Genomic DNA, 9,467 nt, shown 5'->3' on the forward strand with positions numbered 1-9,467 from the left:
TATATATGTGTATATTATTGGGCCAATAAGGGCATATGATCTTGCAAATTCTGTTTCACATGAGTAGCCCATATTTATCTTTGTGTGAATGTTGAACTCATCAGAATCATGACTTGCGTAGAGTGTGGGTGTTGCCTACCTGTGGCCATCTGACTTGTTTTGGAGGAAAATTAGGAAACAAAGCTATATCCTTAGACATTCACTGTTCATTCACTCCCATGTAAGGTGTGAAGAATACTGTGCATCCTTGCCCAATTTGGATTCTTATTCTCTGCAAGTGGATGGCTTTGCAGGTAAATATTTTAATTAGTTCATGAGAATAAAATTTTATAATTGGGATCCTTAAGAAATCTGGCATTTGTCATCTCTAGCTTTGTCATGAGAAATCTTCAGAGTGGAATAAAACTTAACTCTTCTCACTTTCCATAATGTTAAAACTCATTTGAAATATGTGTGTAGGCCACATTTGAAAACATTAAGTTATAATGCAGCTAAATTGTTAAGACAATTTCTTCCAAATCATTAAATTAGGAATACATTTTGCACATTGCCAAGCTCAGGTCACTTTTAAATGGGACCCTGGTGACATCAGAAGTAAATCAACCAATCCCTACACTTCATCTCCTGCTAATTTGAATGTTGCAGTTCTTGCTACCTGAAATGTCTGATTAAGGGAAGGTCAATGTGCAGGTGGGCCAAGAGTTCTCATTGACACCTTGGCCCCCATGAGTGTTAGTCACGCAAGCTACCTGCCCTTGTGCTTCACCATAGTGGTGGTGAGTGAGTCTCTGCTACACAATCCCAGAACCAGCCAAGGGGAAGATTTCTGATTCAGGAAGGTGCAGTTCCCTCCTCTCTGCTTCCCCCTGGCTCCCTGGTAGTTGTCATTTGCTGCTGGCCAAGTCACTGGGGCTGGAAACTTAACATTCGGCCATTCCCTGATCCTTCCTACTCACAGTGATTTTACACTGATGTAGAGACACTAAAGTCAAAGCCATTAAACAGGAACGTGTTATAGCATGGCCAGTTTATCTGCAAAGTTCAGTCTGAATCTTAATGTTGTTGGTGTCACTCTGGCATAACCCTAGGTAACTCGGAAAGGTGGTAGACCACAAGTGTCAATGAAACCCTCCTGTTGTAGGCTTCAATGAACCAATGTTCCTCCATGTTAAACACTTTGTGTAACCTAGTGTAACCTAATGTACTAATAGCTGCAAAAATGTAGTATTAGCAGTTAGTTTTTGATTGTAACAGCCAGTTCTCTGCTGTAACACGTTGAAGCTAGGCTAAAGCATGCTCAAGGCCGTTTTAAGATACTGTACACTTGTCTCAGCAGCAGAGGGGAGGGAAGGGGAAGACAAAAGATTGAATAAAAAAGGATACTGCAGCTAGATGGGAAAGTACAGGGGAGTGAGAGATCAGCTAGTCAGCATAAAGAAAGGAATACAAGAAGAGGGGTATAAATATTACTGCCCCACCTGTGTGCAGTGTGCAAGATCTGAGATTGTTATTTCTCCCTTGCACCTTATTTGAGCTCAAATAAATTTGTTTGCTTGCTTCTCCACCCTGGTGTGTTTATTGGCGCTTAAGCACTCTGGGCAACGAATAGCTGTTGCTTGCCTCCGGCACCTTCTGTGCCTGCAACAGTTTTGGCATCCCTGGGTGGGCTGAGGCGAAAATTAGCCTTGCCTGGATCCCTCCTGGTGGTCAACGGATCGCGGCGATGACCGACGCCCAGTGCACACTGGTGACTTCACCGAGGGCCTCGGCAGAGACGCGGTGCAAATGACCCCAGAGGCACAACGGTGCAACGCGCTCAAATAGTGGAGAAGCAGTTGTGGGCAATGGTGTGGAACCGGTCCCGGGCGAAGGTGAGGAACCGGTCCCTTGGATAAAGTAGGAAAAGTCCAGTTGTCCGGACTCTCTCTGCTAGGGCCTGGGCACGCCCAGCGTCTACCTGCGACATGGGGCAGGGGCAGAGCAACGTGGGGAAGGCAAGGTGCTCCCCCCTAGAATGCATTCTGGAGAACTGGAAGGTGTTTGGATCAGATCCGTTATCCAAAAATAGGTTACAAAGGTTTTGTACAGTGGACTGGCCTCAGTACAGATTAGAGGGTCAGGAAAGGTGGCCACCTGAAGGATCAGTAAATTACAGTACAATTACTCCTGTTTTGTCAGTGAACAGGTAGGTTCATACAAACTGTTTGTATGAAAAGCTCTGGTTAAAAAAAAAAAAGAAAAAGAAAAAGAAAAAGAAAAAAAATGTAGGTCCTGTTCTTCCCCCTGTCTGGCAGAGTGCAAGGATCCAGATGCAGGTTATGGATAGTTCAGCGACAAAGGAGGGACCTGTCTAGGAAGGGGAGACCCTATGTCCTAATGCACTCTCTCCCTGTTGTGGCTGCAAAAAAAAAAAAAGGGGGGGGGGCCCAGTATGAGTGACTGTTACCGGAAGACTCCCAGAGTACCCTGTGAAGCAAAAGCTCATGACCAGGACTACTCTAATGCAAGCCCGGTAACTAGTGGATCTTTAGGAGGTCCGACCCATGGTGGGCTGACTCGGCCTGGCATCGTCCGGTGAGGAAGCTACCTGGGTCTAGGAGTGTGTGTACCCATCTTTCCTTCCCCTTTCCTTTCCATGTTGGCTACTGATAGTCTGATCATCTCACTGGATGCAATCAGAGTAAGCGGTGCCGTCTCCCAGAGACTAGCTGACGCTCTTTGATGAAGGGAAGTATAGGAGGGTCATGGGCATCCTCGTTACCCTCTCCTGTGTGAGTACCATGTAGGGAAAAATCCTTAGTTTATGAGCCGCTAGTCGGACAGGGCACCATCCCTGTGTGTGTAAGTGGAAAATGGGTGAGGGCAGTCTAAACATTCCATCTTACCCCCTAAGAGTACCCCAGCATATTACATATACGTACATTATGGTTCATCAACCTGCAGGTATTTAGAGAATTGGAATATTTACAAGCGTGAAAATCCATCTAAACAATGCCCACTAGAAGGTACTTCAATCTAGATAAGATCATACATCTAAGAGGAGCATTTAATCACCAAAAAGCCCTGACACAGCGTGAGCAAATTTGTCTATTGAGGAAAGGAACGGGTTAATTTAAAAATCATCTTGGCCCAGGGATGGAGGTGGGGGATTGCTCTGCATTCAGGGTCAGGAATCAGCGCGGACTGTGCTTGGTGCAGGGAGGGGCTGCTTTCAGCTCCAGCTGGCTGTGAAAAAAATATAGACAGAGGCGAACCAAAAGCAATACAAGTTACAGAACTGAGATTACATTTGCAAAGCTTAACTGTCCAGTAAGATCCAACAGTGTGCCTTTGTGACCCTGGAGTTGGTGTGGCTTGGTGACACCAAAGAAGCCACAGGCAACCGACCTGGACTGGAATCTCTGAAAGAGATGCCACAGGAGATTCCAGGGTGTAAGAGAACAGCCCTCCCAAGAGCAAAAGTATATTGGAAATTCTGGACAAGCTGTATACAGGATAATCTCCTGTCCACCTCTCCCCCTTCTCTGAACATTATACACAGAAGTGGCTAGTCTGGACATACATGTGTGAGTATGAAAGGGGCTTGGGGCATTAATATTTTCCTGAGTGATGTGGGAGTGTTCCCAACACTCTCCGCTGTTGTTTTATTATTTTATTAATGAAGCTTTAAAATTCGGTTATAAGGTGTGTTTTCTTTATCTTCCCCCAATGATCCTGTAGTGTCAGCCTGATCACCTGACACAAGGGATAGATTGGTAACAGAAATTTGTCACAGTTTGGTGAGCAATTAAGAAGGGGGGAGCCCTGCAGAATTTACACCATCTATTTGTTTTACCCTTGTTATTTTATGTTTGCTTTGCCTGGTACTGTTGGTGTTATATGTTGAGAATTGCATGAGTAAGTGAGCCCTAATAAGATAAGGAAACACTATCTGGTTCTGGTCCTGTTCTGTTTAACCGGTTACTGTTGTTTTTTTGCTCTGTTCATTTGGACGTTAGGAGTGTGGGTGGAACTGAACCTCTCGTTCGTAATTCCTCCAAGTGGAAGCCATGTGTGCGAGAAAGCTCTGAGGTTGAATTGAGTTCCTTCTGTCCCGTCCCCTGTAGCGGTCAGTGTATAGAAGTGGGAAAGTCTGGGTTAGACTGTAATTCCCTCTGCTCTCTGTGTAATTCTCTTTTCTGTTTAAGTGTCAGCAGACAGATGGATGGGTCTCTAGGTAAAATCCTCTAAAGGGGTTTGGATTGTATGTTAAGTAAATGGCCTTTGCCCAATGGGCCATGTGTTTTTGTCCAGGTGGCAAGCCTCATGAAGGAGGACTCAGGTAGTCTTGTGAGTAAGAATGTTTAAGGGAAAAGACTAGGAGGGGTGGGGGTTAGTTGAGAAGCCCACCCTCCTAGCTAAACTGGTAGTGGAACAAGTTGGTGCTCATGGAAGGGACGGTTCAGCAAGAAAAGCAGGATCGGGCCCAGGAGGGCAGTCAACAGACAGAGAAATTGGAAAACAGGTTGGAAAACTTTAAGGGTGTAGTGGAAGGAAGGAGTCAGTAAGTGTAAGCATGGGGATTTCAAATACCCAGGACTTATTTGGAATGGTGATTTAAGTTAATAAAAGTGGCTGTTGGGAGACAAGCAAGTGATTTAAGGGAGAGTGAGAAGTTAACTCTGTAGTTGCGGGAGGAAACAGCAGTTGAACTTTGTAAAAATGCTAAAGAAAAAAGTTCCTGGTGTCTGTGAAATGTTTGTAAATAAATTCAGGCAAAGAAATTATTGGATTGCAATCATTTGATTTGGCTATGAACAATTTAGTTGAATTAGCTGAAGAATGTATACAGTGTTATGTAATTAAAAACCTGGGCTGCCTATGAAAAAAATACAAGAAAATATGGGGTATTTCCTCGGTTTTGCCTGAAGTCAACAAGGGTGTTTGTATATTTCAAGCGATGATTGTCTGCCCAGAAGGGGTGGGTAGACCTCTGTTTTTTTGTCTTTCAGATAATCAGAGAAAACTGATGCCAGCTGAACAGCATTCAACGTACCATGCATTTACTGGCACAATAGAAATTATGTTTTGTGTTCTATGTTCTGTCTTGTGGTGTTTGTCTTGTAGCCGGAATTTTTGTGTTTAATATTTTTATAAAATAGTCTAGTTTAAAATCAAACAAAAAGGTTAAATTAAAATGCAGATACTTGTTTTGTTCAACTTGGAATACAAAGTGGTTAGATAAATCAGGAGAATGTAATATACTAAAGTCTAATGCATTACCTTAAGTAAGGAAATGAAACTTTATTGGTCAAACTCTAATTGCAAAAATTGTTGTTAAAATTTGCATACCAACAGTTTTTGGAAGCAAAGACATGAAAAATTAACCCACTCCCCATATTGTACATGAGATCTTTCTGGCTACCTCAGATTTCTAGCCAGAGGGCTGGGGATGGTGGAAGGCTATTGGACTAGAGGTTGTATTGAATGAACTCCTCAAAGTGGGTGTGCTTGTTCTGGCTTGTTGCTCCAAAGTTCTGTAATAAGGTTATTTTAGTAAAAGGGTATGTGTGGCATATCTTGAATAATAAGACTAATGTACTGTATAATGACAATGTTTATGTCTTCATTGTTGGGAAAAAGGTGTATAAGAAAAAAGTGGAAGTTTCCTTTGCAGGTTAAAAGAAGACAAGAAAGGAAGAAGAACAAAGAACAGAATGAGTTAACTGGAAAAAAAGAATTAGCTAGCAAGCTCAGGCTATAGATAAGACACTGACTCCATTCAAGGACACTGCTCACAGTTAAGACTTGGCTAACAACTAGGAAAAGGAGGGCTTGAATTTGCCCACACAGCTATGAGATCTGAAAAACACTGCCAGGCACTAATGAAATGTGTTAAGTTTCTTTTCTCACAGGTAAAGAAGCGCTACCTAAAGACCCTAGCAGCCGTGCCACTTCTTGGAACCAGGAGACGGGATTGATGTAAAGGTCCACCGACGAAAGACTGCCTTGGATCCATGCTGGAAAGGCCCTTAAGTCCTGATGACTACCAATACCGCTGTGAAGTGCCAAAGACTGACTGCTTGGACCTAAGATTCTCACTGCAAAAAGACCCCTCCACATTGGGAGAATTCTCCTACTGATGATTAGCCTATTTCACCTTCTAGCTCCACTGTGTCTTTTGGACAGCAGGGGAAAAGTACAAGGTGAAGTGCTAGTAACCTCTCCCTTATCCACTGACAGATCTACTATGCCTTTGAATTTTTCTAGAAGAATCAAAACCATTACAGGGTAATGTCCCTATGGGATGCTGCACCACGACTGTTTTGGGAAAGAAGAAGGAACACTCGCTCCACTGAAATTGCCAAAGTCCAGGAATTCCTGACTAGAAAGGACATTAAGAACTGACCCTGGTAAAGAAACAAAAAAATATACGCTGGTGGGAGGACATTTGTGTGACCCATGTTTGGGAATGTGGTATTAATTGGATTTTGGGGTTTATTCTACAAGCTGCACCCTGTGTTTTGGATAAATCCTTCAGCATATATAGCTCTCTCTAACTGGATTTTAAATAACAAGTACTCAAAGAGTTTGTTCTGCTACTAGAAATTTTACCCGTATTGAAACCATTCCAGTGACTAATAATGTATGCAATTAATGGGAATGCCTTTTGACAGTACCTGAGAATAGTTAAATGACAGGTGTATTATAGTACTACACCAAGAAAAGATGGTATTGAATATAACTGAGGCTGGGAAGGCATTGCAGTGGGATCTAATATGTTTAGGAATTCGGGATTTCCTGAATGACCAGCTGATGGCCATTCGGAGTGATCTTGAGTACCAGACTTGGCCCACTGCCCTTACAGATGCATCAGGAATACCATCTGATCTGTGATCATGGAGACATATGTGGACACTTCCTGGGTGGAAGTGTGGCTTCCCAGGGCGGGGTGTGCGCCCTTATAGGGGATGAATACTGTACTTATGTCCCAGAAAGCACACAGAATATTAACAAGCACATCCTGTCAGCCAAACAGGCTTTTGAACAGTGGAAGGCCCAGGAAAGGAAACCTACTATTTCTGATTCCCTCTGGGGCTGGTTACTCAACCTAGGAGAACTAGGGGAAGGTATTGTTCACCTCCTGCTCACTGGTGTGGTGTTGTGTATTGTTACTCTTCTCTTGCTTGCTTGCTGTAAAGCACTCCAGCTCCCTAGAGCTTAATCACATGTTATCCTTTAAATGTGAGAACACTCAGCCAAAAGTTTGTTGAGTATTCTCAAAGGAAGGACTTGTTGGTGTCACTCTGGCATAACCCTAGGTAACTCGGAAAGGTGATAGACCACAAGTGTCAATGAAACCCTCCTGTTGTAGGCTTCAATGAACCAATGTTCCTCCATGTTAAACACTTTGTGTAACCTAGTGTAACCTAATGTACTAATAGCTGCAAAAATGTAGTATTAGCAGTTAGTTTTTGATTGTAACAGCCAGTTCTCTGCTGTAACACGTTGAAGCTAGGCTAAAGCATGCTCAAGGCCGTTTTAAGATACTGTACACTTGTCTCAGCAGCAGAGGGGAGGGAAGGGGAAGACAAAAGATTGAATAAAAAAGGATACTGCAGCTAGATGGGAAAGTACAGGGGAGTGAGAGATCAGCTAGTCAGCATAAAGAAAGGAATACAAGAAGAAAGGTATAAATATTACTGCCCCGCCTGTGTGCGGTGTGCAAGATCTGAGATTGCTATTTCTCCCTTGCACCTTATTTGAGCTCAAATAAATTTGGTTGTTTGCTTCTCCACCCTGGTGTGTTTATTGGCGCTTAAGCACTCTGGGCAATGAACCTCTGTTGCTTGCCTCCGGCACCTTCTGTGCCTGCAACAATGTATTAACCTTCACATGGTCACATGAGGGCATAGCTATTATGATCTTAATTTTGAAGAAAGAGAAGGTTATTTTGTTTTCTGATTTCTAGAAACACATGAGAGTGTAAATGATAGCCTCACACAGAGCCAAAGAGAGAGATTCTGTGCTCGATAACGTACAAATAAAACTCATTATGACAAACAAGCCCATGTTTATTAGTCTTGCCAACCCAGCAGAGAGAAACATTAAAAGGAACAAGAAGTGAAGGGGGTGAAGTGGAATGGCTACACTAGAACAAAGATGATCCTTGTGATTATTGGAGCACTTGGCTATGAACTAGTGGCTCAAGAACATATCGGGGGTGCAAGTCATCATGATCAGTGACCTCCTCAAGACAGACACTATGAGAATTTCAAGGTGAGTAAAAGAAGAGTATGTGCAGATGAGCAGCTAAATTGCAGGAATTCTGCAGAAGGTTTAACAACATTCCAGACTACTCAAACCAACAGCATTGATTTGTAGTCAGCATTTATTGTTGACTTGTGGGGATACATTTAGATAGTAGCTTTCTCCTTTTTAAGCTTAAAGATCTTGTATGTTGTGAAGACTATTTGTTTTTTAAGGAAAATTCTCATGGTGTAATACTGAAGGATAATAATCTGTTTCTCTTTTGCTCACTTTCTATGTCCTTCCTGTCTGGGGCCACCCCCTACTCTCACCTCCTTACCTAATTACTATCCCTGTCCTACCTGTGCCGTAAATCACGCAAGCCCCAAGACTTTCAGACAGCCACTAAGGGCTTATCTACGTGGACACTTAGTGATGGGATGTAAACCTACTCCACACTAGCCTGCTATGTACCCAGAGTATGTCTGGTCATTGCTGCCACACGCTAACAGTTCCCCTAGTGTCCTTTTCAAAGGGAGTAGCTCAAAGTGCAGGAGCTATTATTGCATGGCAGCAGCATCCACTTAGATATTTTGTGAATGGTAGAACACCCCAGCTTGTGGCAAACTAAGTGTTTCTGTAGAGAAGCCCTGATTCACATGATTAGTCAAGTTATACTAAGTTCCCAGGAACTGTGGATTTGACTTGGGATGCAGAGGCCTGGCAGACATAAGGGAGGGATGGGAACTGTAGAATATGGGGCTGCCTAGATGAGCAGAAGCCCAGATAACATATTTAATATGGCATTCAGAGTTGGCACTGGTGGACGACGAGGATTTTTAAAGACATGGGCTGCCTTTGAAATGGGAGCTGGATGCCTAGCTATCTCTTGTGCCTTTGAAAAATCTCCCCCTCTGAGTAAGATTTTTCAAAGCTGCCTAAAAGATTAGAGTCACCCAATTTAAGTCATCGTAAACGGACATGATTTTTCAGCGGGTGGGTGCTCAGCACTTTTTGAAAATCTGCCCCCTTAAAGGCATCACAGATTAGACAACTGAAAATGGAGGCATCCAAAATCACTAAGGTCCAAATTATTTCAATGTGTGTTAGACATGTAGATGTTTGAAAATCCCACTAGGTGCCTAAATACTTTTAAAAATCTGGCCAATCACTTCCTTTGAAAATTGTGGCCTTAGTACTCAACATACAAGCACAACAGTCTGACACAAACAAATTCA

General features: G+C 43.0%; 1 long non-coding RNA gene across 1 annotated transcript; it reads left to right on the forward strand.

The window, feature by feature from the left end:
- The first annotated feature begins 1,850 nt into the window (after positions 1–1,850).
- Positions 1,851–5,977, forward strand: LOC115638186. The gene is made up of 2 exons (XR_003997401.1): positions 1,851–1,896; positions 5,895–5,977. It is a non-coding gene; the product is annotated as an uncharacterized LOC115638186 (long non-coding RNA).
- The last annotated feature ends 3,490 nt before the right edge of the window (positions 5,978–9,467 follow it).

This window comes from Gopherus evgoodei, chromosome 21 (genome assembly GCF_007399415.2).
Source record: "Gopherus evgoodei ecotype Sinaloan lineage chromosome 21, rGopEvg1_v1.p, whole genome shotgun sequence".
Lineage (NCBI taxonomy): Eukaryota > Metazoa > Chordata > Testudines > Testudinidae > Gopherus > Gopherus evgoodei.